The sequence below is a fragment of the Emys orbicularis genome, chromosome 3 (assembly GCF_028017835.1).
Source record: "Emys orbicularis isolate rEmyOrb1 chromosome 3, rEmyOrb1.hap1, whole genome shotgun sequence".
NCBI lineage: Eukaryota > Metazoa > Chordata > Testudines > Emydidae > Emys > Emys orbicularis.
Window position 1 is genome coordinate 16,319,456 of NC_088685.1, and position 18,488 is coordinate 16,337,943.

Here is an 18,488-nt window from a genome sequence, read left to right on the forward strand (position 1 = left end):
CATTTCACCCACCAGGGAAATGCAGCTATCTCTGGGCTTAACACTGAACAACAACAGCACATTGCAGCTGGATGACATTTTTTCCAAATTTTGAAATTTCAATTCTTTTTTCACAAATACATTTTCAGCAAAAATATTATTTTTAAATCAACTCCATTTAGAACACAGAATGGTAGGAAATACACTGTTCCACTGAAACTGCATGTGAACACGCCCAAAGATCTTCCATGACCACAAGTGTACAAGACCTCAATTTTGCATTTTATTGGAAAGATGGCCCCATGCTCTCATAAAACTACTCTAGGATATTGGTTCAAGTACTGAGTTGCAGGGAGGAGATTTAGTCTTTGTCTACACACTAGCACTTATGTCAGTAAAACTTTTGTTGGTCAGTGTGTGAAAAAAACATCCCCCCTGACCAACAAGTTTCACCGACAAAAGTGCCAGTGTGGACAACACTATGTCGGCAGGAGCTGCCCTCCTGTCTTTTTCTTTTTTCTTTTAATGAAGATATCCTATCTCCTAGAACTGGAAGGGACCTTGAAAGGTCATCGAGTCCAGCCCCCTGCCTTCACTAGCAGGACCAAGTACTGATTTTGCCCCAGATCCCTAAGTGGCCCCCTCAAGGATTGAACTAACAACCCTGGGTTTAGCAGGCCAATGCTCAAACCACTGAGCTATCCCTCCCCCCAATAGCTATGTCGACATAGCTACTGCCACTCATTAGGGGTGGTTTAATTATGCCAGCAGGAGACCTCTCTCCTGCCAGCACAGAGTGGCTACACTGTTGCAGCTGTGCTACTGTGAAGTCCATAGTGTAGATATAGCCTTCCTTACCAAATTATCAGTACAACTTCTAACAGCACCTTGGATTTAACAGGGTTTCTTATTCAAGTAGTGACCAGGCCCTACCTGGCTTAGCTTGTAGGAAGCAATCCCAGTCTGGGGCAGGCAATCAGAAGAGGTAATCATCTAGGGACTTTTCATGGGTCTTCCTCTCTAAGATTCACGTGAGCAATTATTTATTTTAAGATGAATCATTTCAAGTTTTTACAGCGAACAACACTTAAAAATATTTTGTTTCCACTGAGCAGTGAAGTCAGCCACTTACCATTATTAAATGTCACGCTGTGTTATTCCCCTTTTGGGTGATGATCTCAGTAGAATCCGCAGTGAATTCAGCTTTACACCCAATGATCTTAAATAGCTGCTATTGGTGTCTCATGTCTGCGAGATCCCTGATTACCAGCTGCAGTTGTAAGTCTGTGCTAGTTTGACTTGTCCTCTCTGGCTGATTCCAGCCTTGTGGTTTACGGGTTGCCTTTGTGGTTTACTAAAGGTCAGGCTCTGGATGACTCTAAATTTTCTTAAGTGGAATTCAAACACCACAGAAGAGTACATGTTCAAAGCCGTTGTCTGGGTGGTATGGATTCAGATTTGGTTATGTATCCTCAGGATAGTTGTTTCCCTTGTTCTTATGGGGAAATAACTAGTCATAGGGGTGTCTCTCTCTCTCTCTCTCTCTGCAGTGGCCTCAAGAATGTTTTGTTTAGAGTCCAATAATGTGCCTTAAAATCTCAGGGCCATGTTAAACCTTGAACTGCCTTTTCAAGTAACCAGCGTCCCCTGAGGCTGATGCCAAGATGCTGATCCCTACCTTTGGCATTATTCAGCTCCTGTAATTCTCACCCTCTTTTTACTGGCTTGCCAGCAGAGACTTTGGCTCAGCCGTAATTCAAAATTGTGAACAGATGAGTAGATTACATACTTGAACGGCAGTCAATCATTACATCATCCTTGTACTGAAAATCGCAGCGTCGGCTCTCCATATGACTTCGCGTCCACTTTAGGGTTTGGCTCCAGAGCTACCGGACTTACTCACTTGCTCCATCTTACCTAAAGGGGCTGCTTGTGCCTCTTAGACATCACATCCTCAGACTCTGAGATCAGTCATGCCGATTTATTGATCATTCCAACGTTCTGACTGAAGACAGAGGGTGTTGAAGCTCTTGGCTCCTTCGATCCTATTTTGCGGAAACCCCTTCAGCCCTCATCCAAAGGGGGTGGGGGCGGAACATAAATTTGTTAACCTTTTCAAACACAGATAGAAACATTTTCTTTAAAGTAAAAGCAGCTTGGCCTCAACAAAGGGAGACTATCAGTTTTTCTCTTTCAATTGTGGAGCTCTGTAGGGTGTAATCATTGTATAAATAAATAATTTTCCTGTCAGGATAATCCATGTTGTACCTGGCCAATTGGTTTCTTCAGGGTGCGAAGATACTATGGTGACAGGCACCAGTATAACAACCTAGACAGACAAAGCTGACCTACTCAATTAACTGTGGCTCCCACTGGAGGGGCTACCGTTGCTCTTTGTTTATCCTGTACAGCCAGGAGTGGAATTTAGGTTCTTAGGTCCTCATTTATGCCAAATTCTGACAGCTTAGGGGTACCTTAAAGTGGAAGTAATTTACTGTGCTGTAAAGGGGCCTTAGTGTAACTAATCATTCAGACCCTGTAGTCTTTCCAAAGTTGGAGACTGCCACAACAGATGACATTCCCCACCCTTAACTAAGCCAATGTGGACTGCTACAAGGACTCTTTACATATCTTTTGGTTCAGCAATGGCCATAGTTTTGGCCTATTATTCTCTTGGGTCCTTTTTGCCCTCTGAATATTATTTGTTTGAGGCCTGATGTATGGTGAGCAACACATTAAGGGTATGTCTACACTACGAGAGTAGTTCGATTTTACTTAAATCGAATATGTGGAATCGATATTACAAAGTCGAATGTGTGTGTCCAAACTAAGAACAGTAATTCGACTTTGTGAGTCCACACTAACGGGGCAAGCGTCGACATTGGAAGCGGTGCACTGTGGGCAGCTATCCCACAGTTCCCGCTGCCCATTGGAATTCTGGGTCGAGCCGCCAATGCCTTCTGGGTAAAAAAATGTGTCGAGGGTGCTTTTGGGTAACTGTCGTCATCTGACCGTCACTCCCGCCCTGAAAGCGCCGGCGGGAAATCAGTTCGCACACTTTTCTGGTCAGTGACAGCGCGGACGCCACAGCACTGCGAGCATGGAGCCCGCTGCAACCATCGCTGCAGTTATGGCCGTTGTCAACATCTCGCAGCTTATCATCCACCTTTCCCAGAGGCAGATGCTGAGAAATCGGGCGAGGAGGCTACGGCAGTGCGGTGAGGACCTGAAGTCTGAGAGTGGCACAGACCTGTCACAAAGCACGGGACCCCGCGCCGAGGACATCATGGTGGCAATGGGTCATGTTGATGTTGTGGAACGGCGATTCTGGGCCCGGAAACAAGCACGGACTGGTGGGACTGCATAGTGCTGCAGGTCTGGGATGAATCACAGTGGCTGCGAAACTTTCGCATGCGGAAGGGGACTTTCATGGAACTTTGTGAGTTGCTGTCCCCTGCCCTGAAGCGCAATGACACCCGGATGCGAGCAGCCCTGAGTGTCCAGAAGCGAGTGGCCATAGCCCTCTGGAAGCTTGCAATGCCAGACAGCTACTGGTCAGTCGCGAACCACTTTGGCGTGGGCAAATCTACCGTGGGGGTTGTTGTCATGCCAACGCAATCGTTGAGCTACTGCTCTCAAAGGTAGTGACCCTGGGAAACGCGCAGGTCATCATAGATGGCTTCGCCGCGATGGGATTCCCAAACTGCGGTGGGGCTATAGATGGAACTCACATCCCTATCCTGGGACCGGACCACCAGGCCAGCCAGTACATCACCTGAAAGGGCTACTTATCAATGGTGCTGCAAGCACTGGTGGACCATAGGGGACGTTTTACAAACATCAACGTCGGATGGCCGGGCAAGGTTCATGACGCTCGTGTTTTCAGGAACTCTGGTCTGTTTAGACGGCTGCAGGAAGGTATTTACTTCCCGGACCACAAAATAACTCTTGGGGATGTGGAGATGCCTATAGTCATCCTCGGGGACCCAGCCTACCCGCTAATGCCCTGGCTCATGAAGCCCTATACTGGCGCCCTGGACACTGAAAAAGAACTCTTCAACTACCAGCTGAGCAAGTGCAGAATGGTGGTGGAGTGTGCTTTTGGCCGGCTCAAGGGGAGATGGAGAAGCTTACTGACTCGCTGTGATCTCAGCGAAACCAATATCCCCATTGTTATTGCAGCTTGCTGTGTGCTCCACAATCTCTGTGAGAGCAAGGGGGAGACCTTTATGGCGGGGTGGGAGGTTGAGGCAAATAGCCTGGCTGCTGATTACGCCCAGCCAGACAGCCGAGCGACTAGAAGATCCCAGTGGGACGCGCTGTGCATCCGGGAGGCTTTGAAAGCTAGGTTCCTCAGTGAGCAGGGTAACCTGTGACTTTTAAGTTTGTTTACAGAGAAGCTGAACCTGCCCCCGTTTCTTTACCCAGTAAATGTTCACTATCCTCTCCAGTTACATACCCCGTTCACTCCGTTCCCCCCCTTCCAACACACGTTTAAAAATAAAATCACTTGAATTTTGTTAATGAACACCGTTTTCTTTATTACTGTTTTCTCGGTAAAGTGTTGAACCTGGGACGCAGACTGTGGTGGGGAGCGGGTGTAGTGTAGTGATGCAAAGGACGCTTCTAAACTCCAGGAATGACAGGCTCCGCACTGGTGGACTGGTTGTTTCAACGGAGCCTGCCACCCCTCCTGTTCGGGACTCTGTGTGTGGGGGCTATGTGACTTTGTGGCAGGAGGAGGACGGTTACAGATCCCCTGCTGCGTGGCTCTGTGATCCAGGATAAGGACCGCTGCATAAGATCTCTAACTGCCCTCCCCCACCACAAAGTCACAGAGCCCCCCCCCCACACACACACACACAGAACATGAAAACCACCTCCCAGACTGACCAGGGTAACTAGTGACTGCAATGTGTGTGTGCCCTGCTGCTGAACCTGCCCCCGCCTCTGTACCCTGGTAAAGGTGACTGTCCTGTCCAATTACCAACCCCCTTCCCTCCCTTCAGACAGACTCTCCTCTAAAAGAACATGATGGAAACAGTAATTAACAGAAACGTATTTTTTATTAGCAACTACACATGAAACTGGGGGATGAAACTTGGACGGGGGCTTGGGTGAGGCGGGAAGGAAAGGACTTATCAAATTTTGGGGAATGAGAGCCTTCTGGTACTTGAGCAGTCTGCAGGGGTGGAGTGAGAGTTTTCACGGACTCTGCCGCCCCTCCTTCTTTGGACTTTGGGCGAGGGGGGTATGGGACTTGGTGGCGGGGGAGGGCGGTTACAGATAGACTGCAGCGGGGCTCTGTCCTCCTGCCTCCGGTCCTGCAGAACATCCACAAGGCGCCGGAGCGTGTCCGTTTGCTCCCTCATTAGTCCAAGCAGCGTTTGAGTCGCTTGCTGGTCTTCCTGCTGCCACCTCTCCTCCCGTTCCATGTGTGATCGGTGCATTTGGGACAAGTTCTCCCTCCACTGGGTCTGCTGGGCTGCCTGGGCTCGGGAGCAGCCCATAAGTTCCGAGAACATGTCCTCCCGTGTCCTCTTCTTCCTACGCCTAATCTGCGCTAGCCTCTGGGAGTGTGATGCCAGGCTAGGTCGGGAGACAGTCGCAGCTGTGGGATGGGAAAAAGGGAGTGAATTCCTCAGAAAAATAAATTTAGTTGTGAACAAAGAACATAGTCTTTCTCAGTGAACAAGACCATGCACAGCACCTATCACATGCGCACTCAGGACAAGGGCGAATTTTCGGCCTTCGCATTCAGTGCCTGGGGTCTTGCAGTGCAGATCAGAGAAGCGGGGCAGGACACCGGAATTTGTGTAGCAGGCCGACATGGAAAGCCGTAGACTTGTGGCTGCTTAAAACTTTTATAATAGCACTGGCCTCCTTTCACGTTGAAAGCAATGCCAGTCCCTGCTGCCAGCAATCCGGCAAGCATGAACTCTGCCCCTGTCCCACCCCCTCGCGGATGTCCCAGGGAAAGATCCCTGTATGCTGCCCCTCTCCCGCCTCCACCGCATGGCTGTAAACCGCCGGTTACAGTTCTGTAAAGGAACAGGCAAGCAGTCCCAATACTAACATTCCCCTACCTAATTCAAAGCAGGTCAACATGAGCGACATCACTCTGATGAGGATTTCAGAGACGGAGAAAGAAAGGATGCTTCGGGAAAGCCTGCAAAGACCAGGGCCGTATGCCGCCATGCTCTGCAGGGCAATGATCCCGGAGTACTTGCTTGTCTCCTGGCGCGGAAACGTTTCCTACTACGGAGGACCCAATAAGGCCGCTCTCCCCAGGAACCTGATGCAAAGGCTTTCCAATTACCTCCAGGAGAGCTTCGTGGAGATGTCCCTGGAGGATTTCAGCTTTATCCCCGGACATATAGACCGGATTTTACTGTAGCTGCACTGGCAGGGACTAAACAGTAGAGCGGCTTGGGCAGAACAATCATGCTAAACCGGACATTGTTAGATTTTTTTTCAGTAGTTGCACTGCCAAGGACTGAAACGTTAAGCGCCTAGGGCAAAGTAATCATGCAAAACCCATTGTTAATATTGTTAATATTCCTGTTCTGTTAAAAATAAATGTTTACATGTTTAAAACACTTACTGACTGATCCTTCCCCTGATTCTGTGTCCGGGTTAACGCCTGGGGACGGTTGGTAGGGGATCTCTGTAAGGGTGATGAAGAGATCCTGGCTGTCGGGGAAATCAGCATTGTAAGCGCTGTCGACTGCCTCGTCCTCCTCATCTCCTTCCTCATCTTCCCCGTCCGCTAACATCTCCGAGGAACCGGCCATCGACAATATCCCATCCTCAGAGTCCACGGTCAGTGGTGGGGTAGTGGTGGCGGCCGCACCTAGGATGGAATGCAGTGCCCCGTAGAAACGGGATGTCTGGGGCTGGGATCCGGAGCGTCCGTTTGCCTCTTTGGTCTTCTGGTAGCCTTGTCTCAGCTCCTTGATTTTCACACGGCACTGCGTTGCATCCCGGCTGTTTCCTCTCTCTGCCATGGCTTTAGAGATCTTCTCGTAGATCTTTGCATTCCGTCTTTTCGATCGCAGCTCGGAAAGCACGGACTCATCGCCCCACACAGCGATCAGATCCAAGACTTCCCGATCAGTCCATGCTGGGGCCCTCTTTCTATTCTGAGATTGCATGGCCATCTCTGCTGGAGAGCTCTGCATCGTTGCCAGTGCTGCTGAGCTCGCCACGATGTCCAAACAGTAAATGAGATTTAAACTGCCCAGACAGGAAAAGGAATTCAAATTTTCCCGGGGTTTTTCCTGTGTGGCTGGTCAGAGCATCCGAGCTCGGACTGCTGTCCAGAGCGTCAACAGAGTGGTGCACTGTGGGATAGCTCCCGGAGCTATTACCGATTTCCATCCACACCTAGCCTAATTCGACATGGCCATGTCGAATTTAGCGCTACTCCCCTCGTTGGGGAGTAGTACAGAAGTCGAATTTAAGAGACCTCTATGTCGAACTAAATAGCTTCGTGGTGTGGACGGGTGCATAGTTAATTCGATGTAACGGCGCTAAATTCGACATAAACTCCTAGTGTAGACCAGGCCTTAGTCTCTATGATCACAAAGCTACTCAGAGCTCTCTCAAGCAAGGTAAAAATGACTTATCGGACTGGCGATGGGATACAGAGCCTTTCGCCTCAGTCACTGGTTCAGATCCAGCCCAGATGAAGAATGATGGGAAATTGTTGCCATCTTATAGCTGTTTGACTTGTGTGATATACTATGAGTTGGTGGCCTCAGCCAAGTCCCAAAAGGAGAGGTGTCCACATCACAAAAGCCAGCATTCGTGACTAATCAGCACTCCCGTTGGCTGTCTCACCAGATAGGTCAAGGCCTGAATAAGCAGCCATGACAACAGAGCTACCTCCTCTATCCTAGAAGGTGAGTCACATTAGTTCAGGTCAGTCTCTCACTCCAGCTAGCCTCAGAAGTTAAAGAGAACAATTTTTTCCCCTACTCCTTGTAACAACCTTTTATGTACTTGAAAACTCTTATGTCCCCACTCTGTCTTCTCTTCTCCAGACTAAACAAACCCATTTTTCTCAATCTTCCTTCATAGATCATGTTTTCTAGACCTTTAAACATTTCTGTTGCTCTTCTCTGGACTTTCTCCAATTTGTCCACATCTTTCCTGAAATGTGGCACCCAGAACTGGACACAATACTCCAGTTGAGGCCTAATCAGCACAGAGTAGCGCAGAAAAATTACTTCTCGTGTCTTGCTTACAGCACTCTTGCTAATACGTCCTAGAATGATGTTTGCTTTTTTTGTAACAGCGTTACACTGTTGACTCACAATTAGCTTGTGATCCACTATGACCCCCCAGGTCCCTTTCTGCAGTTCTCTTTCCTAGGCAATCATTTCCCATTTTGTATGTGTGCAACTGATTGTTCCTTCCTAAGTGGAGTACTTTGCATTTGTCCTTATTGATTTCATCCTATTTACTTCAGACCATTTCTCCAGCTTGTCCAGATCATTTTGAATTTTAATCCTCTCCTCCAAAGTACTTGCAACTCCTCCTAGCTTTGTATCGTCCTCAGACTTTATAAGTGTACTCTCTATCTAAATCATTGATGAAGATATTGAACAGAACCAGTGCGGGACCCCACTTGATATGCCCTTTCATCTTGACTGTGAACCACTGATAACTACTCTTTGGGAATGGTTTTCCAACCAGTTTTGCACCCACCTTATAGTAGCTCCATCTAGGCTGAATTTCCCTAGTTTGTTTATGAGAAGGTCATGCAAGACAGTATCAAAAGCATAACTAAAGTCAAGATATACCACATCTACCACTCCCCTCCCACCCCACCCCCCCCCCCCCCCATCCACAAGGCTTATTTCCCTGTCAAAGAAAGCTATTTGGTTGGTTTGACACAATTTGTTCTTGACAAATCCATGCTGATTGTTACTTATCATCTTATTATCTTCTAGGTCAGCGTTTCTCAAACTGGGGTCCGCAGACCCCTGAGGGTATTCCAGGGGGTCCTTGGGCCCCACTGATCAACTCCTCCCCTCCCTCTATCTCCCAGAGGCTACTGAAGCCAAACCAGGAGATTTTAGGCGCTAAAAGTCCAGCAGCGCAGCGGGGCTAAGGCAGGCTCCCTACCTGGCCAGTCTCCATGCTACTCTTGGAAGATAATTGCTGCTCCTTCGAAGATAATGGCTAATGGCTCAGATACCTCCTCAATCAGCTCCTTGAGTATTCTAGGATGTACTTCATCAGGCCCTGGTGACTTGAAGACATCTAACTTGTCTAAGTAATTTTTAACATGTTCTTTCCCTATTTTAGCCTCTGATCCTATCTCATTTTCACTGGCATTCACTATGTTAGACATCCAATCACTACTAATCTTCTTGGGTGAAAACTGAAACAAAAAAGTTATTTAGCACTTCTACCATTTCCACATTTTCTGTTATTGTTTCTCCCTCCTGATTTAGTAACGGGCCTACCCTGTCCTTGGTCTTCCTCTTGCTTCTAATGTATTTGTAGAATATTTTCTTGTTACCCGTTATGTCTCTAGCTAGTTTAATCTCATTTTGTGCCTTGACCTTTCTGATTTTGTCCCTACATACTTGTGTTATTTGTTTATATTCATACTTTGTAATTTGACCTAGTTTCCACTTTTTGTAGGACTCTCTTTTTGATCATTGAATATCTCCTGGTTAAGCCAAGGGGGTCTCTTGCCATACTTCCTATCTTTCCTACGCAATGGGATAGTTTGCTCTTGTGCCATTAATAATGTCGCTCTGAAAAACTGCCACCTCTCTTGAACTGTTTTTCCCCTTTGACTTACTTCCCATGGGATTTTATCTACCAACTCCCTGAATTTACTGAAGTCTGCCTTTTTGAAACCCATTATCTTTATTGTGCTGTTTTCCCTCCTAGAATCACGAACTCTACCATTTCATGATCACTCTCACCTCAGCTGCCTTCCACTTTCAAATTCTCAACCAGTTCCTCTCTATTTGTCAAAAGCAAATCTATAACAGCCTCTTCCCTAGTAGCTTTCTCCACTTTCTAAAATATTTTTTTTCCCCCAATACATTCCAAGTACTTGTTGGATAATCTGTGCCCTGCTGTGTTATTTTCCCAACAGATGTCTCGGTAGTTGAAGTCCCGCATCACCACCACGTCCTGTGCTTTGGATGATTTTGTTAGTTGTATAAAAAAAGTCCCATTCACCTCTTCTTCCGGGTTAGGTGCTCTGTAGTAGACACCTACCATGACATCACCCTTGTTTTTTACCCCTTTTATCCTTATCCAGAGACTTTCAACAAGTCTGTCTCCTAGTTCCATCTCAATCTCAGTCCAAGTGTGTACATTTTTAATATAAAAGACATCTCCCTTTTCCCCGTGCCTGTCCTTCCTGAGCAAGCTGTATTCTTCTATACCAATATTCCAGTCATGCATATTATCCCACCAAGTCTCTGTGATGCCAACTATGTCATAGTTCTTGCAGTCAATTGCTCAGAAGTTGTTTTGGCAAAGCCAAATGCTAAAATTGATCTGTGAGCTGCAGTGTTTAAAGATTGTGTTAATGGCCTCATTCACTGTTATTTATGAACACCTCTTCCCATAGCTTTGACACCTGCAAAATCAGTAACAAAAGATGACATTATACAGCTCCTTTGTTCCAATCCTGTGAAGCTTACAGTTAGTCCAGTCTCCAGGCCTATTCATTCTCTGGTGAGACTACTAGCAAGAATGCCAAGTTTTGCCAACTGGAGTGGTAACTTCTGTTATGAGGACACTTACCCAATTGGAAGTATACTGAGACCTCTAATTTCTTTCATATAGATCACCAAAGAACCATGAGATGGTGATAACTTGTGGTCATGCCCAACTGAGATAGTACTCGAATGGACAACCAAGAGGTTAAAGGAATCTTAAACCAATATCACTGAACCCTAAGGGTATGTCTACACTGCAATAAAACACCCACCCAAGACATATCCTGTGGCACCCAGATGTCAGTACTTCTGAACTGCCTAAGTCTTCAGAATATTTTTGACGAACCTATAGATAATCAGCAGCAAAGCCAGCCCTGCGTTCATTCAGAAGTACAGCAGAGTTTTGCAAAATTCAGCATTCTTGTTTCACAGCGTTTTGCATAATAATTTTCAGTATTTCATATTGTGCTTCTCCCACTACTTATCTCCCTGCCCCAACTTTTGCTTGATTTGCAAATTTGACAAAATTATTGTTTCCACATTTGTATATGTTTTTTGGAGCAAAAAACCATCTTATTTCAGGAAATTGCCCACCATGTTACCTTAGAAAAGGGGCAGGGTTTTGCTTCAACTAACAAATGAGTCCTTTTTGCTTAAAATATTTGTGCATCTGTTGCAAAACTCTCCACCGAACATGGGCCCATTTTCAATATTTATAATAAAATGCACATTCTAAGTATCTTACATTTCTGGCCTCCATTTACAAGTTTTTAACAACATGTCTTCTGTGCAACCACTCGATACATAGCTAGGGGGAATTCCTCTTATCCTGCAGCTGAGGAAGAAGGACCCTAGAAATCAAGCAGCGTTGGAGTTTTCTGACTGTTATTTGATATGAAAATCACTCGGTTTTCCTGGCCACTTTCCCTTTCGAGGCACAGAATCCTAATTTCCAGATTTGCTTTTTCTATCTGCCAAATGAATATTTATCATGGAGAATGTTTTATGTCTACTGGGAGATAATTGTAAGTCCTATGAGAGGTTCACATTCGGCAGAGGAAATCCATAGATCTATCAAGGAGACACAATCTATTGCACAGACAGTAAAATCCCAGCTGCTCTTCTGTCCACTGTTGTTCAGTTTCTTCTATTGAAGATTTTCCCTTCTTGCTATGGCAGGGGAGCTGGGTAGCAATAAAGCAGAAATGCTCAATCCCGTCTCATTTTTGGTAACTAGTCTGCCTAGACTTCTTGGGCAGTCATCCATGGGCCACAGGTGTCAACTCCGTGGGTGCTCCAGGGCTGGAGCGGGGAGGCGTGCGCTCGGGGGAGGGGCGGGACTGGATGGGAAGAGGCGGGGCGGAGGATGGAGCAGGGCTGGGAAGAAGCGGGGCGGGGGTGGGCCTTGGGGGAAGGGGTGGAGTGGAGGTGAGGCCTGGGGCAGAGCCAGGGGTTGAGCACCCCCTGGCACTTTGGAAAGTCAGCGCCTGCGCCATGGGTAGCTGGTATTTTGACTCTGCCCTCTCTTAAGTACGAATTTGATATAGGCTGCAGTTCAACAAAGCACTTAAGTACATGCTTACATTAGGCTAACCATATTCAACAAAGCACATGAGCATGTGTTTAACTTCAATGGGAATTAAGCACATGCTTCAGTGTTTTGCTGAACTACTCCTTCCCATTGTGCTCTACAATATGTATATAAGAGAGAGAGTGATAGGCTGTGCAATGTGTCCAAGCTCATCTAAAATAGCAGACTCCATAAATCTCCAGATTCCTAGAGCTCTCTGTTTTAACCACTAGAGAGTACTGCCTTGTATTCAGCCGTGCTTTGTGGTTCTCTCACGCCGGCTGTAGAACGTTCACGAGATGACACCCCCTCCATATGATTTTAATCACACGGCTATGAAAAATGTGGAGCTGTCAATTTTTGTTTCAATTTAAAGTTGCTTTTGAGAGGGTTTTTTTTTTTAAATCCACACGAAGATGGCTTTGAAGACAACATGAAAGCTGAACAGCGAACTCCAACTTTGGTCCAAATAATACAATGAAGTAATAAGAATAGACACAGCGTCATACAGCAAGAGAGTGACACTGCTGGCTTCACACACGAGGGAGCGTGTGCACTAAGTGACGTTTCGGGCAGACGGGAATAACGAGTGAAAGATGAAAATAAAAAAGATTATCACTGGATTCTTATACTTGTTTTATGAACCCCCTGGTGAATGCAAACAGGGGCTAAAGAGACTTTCTTACATAAGTTGACAATTAAAGCTTTGGCAGGCCAAACAGTAGTTTCTAGTCTTTCACCAATAAAGTTTAAAGTTCAAAGCAGATTTTTTTGCACTGTTTTGTCATGTTTCCTCCAGCTGGTAAACATGAGTCAGGAACAGTGCTCATGCTCTGAGAGCTTAGAAGGGGGGGCATCTGACTGCAAAGCGACAAGTACTTTCTAAAATAAAGACCTCTCCAAAACCCATACATGTTAAGAGCTTGATTAACATTATTTGACGTTACCTGTAAATACGCTGGCTCTGTCGCTGCAGTTAGTCACAGGGTGAGCAACAAATAGGAACCACAAGTCCTTCTTCATCAGTAATCGAGTAAACCAGTTGATGATAATCTGTAGTGCCTTCCATCTAAGGATCTCAAAGCCCTTAGCAGACATAATGGCTTCGATGGCATGCAAGGGAGTAAGAACCCCACCCCTCTTCCCATACTTGGGCACCTTGACATTGGGGTGAGGAACATAGAGTGCATGGTGCTACTCACCCTCCCAACAGTAGGGGGGGTAGTGTGCAGATAATGGGGAGAGCACTGGCTCACTGGCTAGAGTAACTAAGCTAGTATGGCGGGGGAGGGTAATAATGTATTGCTGCTATAGGCCCATCATGAAATACAGAGGTGGGAATAACACAGGGATTCTTTGTTTAATCTTTTTTTCCACCTTCACCAATTATAATAAACATGTCTCATGAGCATCAAGAAAGAAGTGAGCACTTAGGAGGGCTATGAAAGAGCGCTAGGTGGTGACTTGGTGAACCGGGACTGAGAGGTCCTCCTCCTCTCCCCTCCAAGCAAGAATAAACAGAGACAGGAGTGGGGAAAGAACATGAATGGATGTCTAAGCTAAAATCAGTGGTGGAACAGAGGGAGTGGGGTGATGTCATAAGGAACAGGATAGAAGATGTAGCTTGGGTAGGAATTGTGCATCACCTTAAAGATAAGGAATAGAACAGGGCCAGGGCAAACGGTGGATGTGCCAACACTAATGGAGAATGGGGAAAACAGAGAAAGTTTAGGGAGAAATAAGTTCATTCGCTAGCCACACCAAGCTTGAATTGTGATGAACCATCTTGGGGAAATTTCAGAGACTAATTGAAGTGCTAATGTAACGCTGACAGACCCTGGTCGTGAGCGGGCAGGATCAAACCTGGGACCTCTGGAGCTTAGTGCATGAGCCTCTACCGCATGAGCTAAAAGCCAACTGGCTGTTAGCTAGGACTGTAAAGCAGACTCATTAACTCTCTCTCTAAGTGGTCTTGGTGCCACTAGATGGGGCAGAAGACCCAGGGCCGGCTCCAGGGTTTTGGCCGCCCCAAGCAGCCAAACAAAAACAACAACAACAAAAAAGCCGCGATCGCGATCTGCGGCGGCAATTCGGCGGGAGGTCCTTCGCTCTGAGCATAGAATCATAGAATATCAGGGTTGGAAGGGACCTCAGGAGGTCATCTAGTCCAACCCCCTGCTCAAAGCAGGACCAATTCCCAACTAAATCATCCCAGCCAGGGCTTTGTCAAGCCTGACCTTAAAAACCAGGAGTGAGGGACCATCCGCCGAATTGCCGCCGAACAGCTGGACATGCTGCCCCTCTCCGAAGTGGCCGCCCCAAGCACCTGCTTGGTAAGCTGGTGCCTGGCCCTGGCCCTGAGAAGACCCCCACCCAGAAGGTGTGGGGGTTATATACTTCCTCTAGCTGAGGAAGCGCGTCCTGAGCTTCAGAGACTTCCCAGTTGAAATCCTGGATGAGCCCGCACTTGTAACGCCAACAGACCCTGGTCATCAGTGGGCAGGATTGAACCGGGGACCTCTGCTGGAGCTTAGTGCAAGAGCTTCTATTCATGAGCTAAAAGCCAACTGCCTGTTAGCTAAAGCTGTAGAGCGGACTCATTAACTCTCTCTCTCTCTAAGTGGTCTCGGTGCCACTAGATGGGACAGAACACCACACCCCAAAGGTGTGTGGGTTACACTAGAAGACAACTGACTTCCCACAATTTGTAGGGTTTCCCCTGTGGGTGAGGGAGGAGAATGCAGTCTGGGCTCTGCGGCCTTCTTTTCACTCCGGAAAGCTCTGGTCTGCACGCCATTTTAACAAGAGCATAGCAACGAGAGCACCAGCTCTGAGCCCTCCACGGCTATCAGTGAACATAGAGGGGCTGTTGGGGATGGGGAGAAATGATGTGCATCAGGAACTACTGTTCCCTCAGCCTCTCCTCATAAGTCATGTGCTCCAGACCCCTAATCATTTTTGTTGCCCTCCGCTGGACTCTTTCCAATTTTTCCACATCCTTCTTGTAGTGTGGGGCCCAAAACTGGACACAGTACTCCAGATGAGGCCTCACCAATGTCGAATAAAGGGGAATGATCATGTTCCTCGATCTGCTGGCAATGCCCCTACTTATACAGCCCAAAATGCCGTTAGCCTTCTTGGCAACAAGAGCACACTGTTGACGCATATCCAGCTTCTCGTCCACTGTGACCCCTAGGTCCTTTTCTGCAGAACTGCTACCTAGCCATTCGGTCCCTAGTCTGTAGCTGTGCATGGGATTCTTCCGTCCTAAGTGCAGGACTCTGCACTTGTCCTTGTTGAACCTCATCAGGTTTTTTTTGGCCCAATCCTCTAATTTGTCTTGATGATGTGAGGGTAGAAGAATGAAGTGTGGTCAGTTTAGGATAGGGCTTAAATTCAGCCAGAGCCATCTGGAGCAAAGCTCTGATAAATATTTTCAAACCCGCGGGAGCCCTGGTGCACCCTGTGGGGCTGAAGCTCAGAGCCCTGGTTCCTCCCCACAGGGCTAAAGCCCCAGGGCACTTCATGCGGGGGGGGGATGAAGCCCATGAGACCTCCCACCCACCCCGCAGTTGAATCCCAGAGCCCAAAATGGGGAGGGCATGGGGGGGCGCTCTGGAAAATAGTCTCTGAGAATATAAGTCCTGGTTTGGGAGGAGAGGCCTCAACATGTGGATAAGCATCCTTATGTTTATAAAGATTTATCCTTTCAAACCAAACCAAACTTCCAGCACTAGGCAGAATCTTGAGGGCAAAGCTCACACAGACGTGCGCGCGCTCCCACAACAGAAAGCGCTATTTCCCACTCATCGTTAATCATGGGATTTGAAGAAACTGCTAATTTCTGTTTCAGTTAAAAGACCTAATGAATCACTTAATGCTGAGTTACCAAAGCAGACTGGAAAAACATTGCCAGGACTTCTTAGCCCCAAGCAAGTGTAGAGGGGTGGGTGGGAAGAAACATGCTACAAAATTCACAGAGAGCTTGTGTACCCACCATTTCATCATGTAATACTCAAATATTAACCAGGCACCAAAAAGCTGGTCACTTACTGCCTTTCCCCCCCCCCCACTATGATCTCTCCAAGAAACATTCAGTGAGGCTGAGCTAAACAGAACCCCTCATTCATTACAACCCGGTAGGATGCAAACAAGTTCACAACTTGATAATCCCTTTCAGCCCTTATTAAATCAGTAGCACACTGCAGGTGGGGAAGTCAAGCTGGAAAGGAGAGACAGCCCTTTGCACACTTTCAATAAAGTATGGTTTTAGTCACCAAAAAAAATTTCAAGGGCTTTCCCGGCCTGCCTCTTCTCCCGGGAGGCAGATTCCCAGTGTCCCGCAGCAGATTACAAGAGCATCATGTTTGCATTATGCGGTGGTGATGATGTGTTTGTTCTTGGCACAGAGGGGCTCTGACTCCGTGGAGCTCTAGCACTGACAGTGGAAATCTTTCAGCTGGATTTGCAGCTTCCCCCTTTGCAATTCAGAGTGAGCGCTCGGCACACAAGGCTCTTTTGTGGCAGTCGGTCTGGGATTTGTTTTCCATCAAATAATGGACTTGCAGCCCTCGGGAGACAAGCCACTTTTCAAACATGAGCCCCCAAATGTTCACTGCAGAAGTTAGAACTATTCCATGCACCTCAGCCCCAGTTTTTTATGTCCACATTTGTGAGTCAGACATCTCATTAATGAGCCCAACATATAGAGCTGTAGGAAACTATCAGCTTTTGGTTAGTTTTACTGATGGTGTGATTGTCAGAAAGCCATTATTTGTCAAAAAAAAAAGGTGTTTTGATGCAGAAATTTCAACCAACTTTACTCAGCTCCCATTTAGGCACCAAAATCAGTGGGCAAGAGCCAATCACATTTGAAAAAAATGGCCTTTATTTAGGTGCCTAAATGGGAAGTGAGCTCTTAAAAATCTGGTCCCCAAAAGCTTGAGATCCAGCTTGCATGAGGTTTGCACTTGCATAGGCAGCCAGCCACCTCATTGCCTGCTGCAGTGCCTTCAGCTTCCTCCCCACCTCTCTAGTCACCCATTTTCCCTGTGTGTAGGTGTGAGTACCAGGGCCGGTGTTACGGGAGTAGAGTCACTGCTGCTTTGTACCATAAGACTTAGGCACCGACTCCATGGGTGCTCCGGGGCTGGAGCACCCATGGGGGAAAATTGGTGGGTGCTCAGCACCCACTGGCAGCTCCCCACCCCCCCACCCAGCTCACCTCCACCTCCTCCCCTGAGCGTGCCGCATGCCCGCTTTTCCCCCCTAGCTCCCAGCGCTTGCGCCGCAAAACAGCTGTTTCGCGTGGCTGGGAGGGAGAGGGAGGGGAGAACGCAGCGCACTTAGGGAAGAGGCGGGGATTTGGGGAAGGGGTCCAATAGGGGCAGGGAGGGGGTGGAGTTGGGGCAGGGACTTTGGGGAAGGGGTTGGAATGGGGGTGGGGCAGGGGCGGGGAAAGGGTGGAGTCGGGGTGGGGCCAGGGGCACGCGAGCACCCACCAGCGCCGGAGAAAGTTGGCGCCTGTGCCATGAGACTAGATGCAACTCTCCTCTCTCTCTTCTCTGCTCATTCACTTTGGGTCTTCTCCCACAAGAAGATACGTAGAACTGAGGCACACACTGCAGGAAGCAGGGCCAGGGAAAGGAGAGAATCTTAGGGTACATCTACACTCCAATAGAAAACCTGCAGCACAGAGTTTCAGAGCCCGGGTCAATTGACTCGGGCTTATGGGGATCCGGTTGCAGGACTAAATCTTGCAGTGTAGATGTTCAGGCTCTGGGCAGAGCCCAGGCTCTGGGACCGTGTGAGGGTCTCAGAGCACACGCTCCAGTCTGAGCCCATACTACCTGCTAGCCCCACAACAACTCACACGGTCCTGTACGGCATACTGGTAAGAGCTGGTACACAGCCAACCATACCGGCAGGGCCACTGATGGCGGGGGCCAAAAGGGCCAGCTTCCTTGGGGCCCTTTAAATCGCTGCCAGAGCCCCAGGGCTCCCGGCCGCCGGCGCTGCTGCTGCTACCCTAGGGCTCCGGCAGCAATTTAAAGGGCCCGGGGCTCCCAGCTGCCGCTGCCGCTACCATGCCAGCAGCTGGAGCCCCGGGCCCTTTAAATCACTGCCGGAGCCCTGGGGTAGCGCTAGACGTGGTGGCGGCTGGGAGCCCTGGGCCTTCAAATCGCCGCCAGAATCCCAGGCGGTGCGGGCCAGGCAGCTCTGAAGGGCTGGCTGGGGCAGTC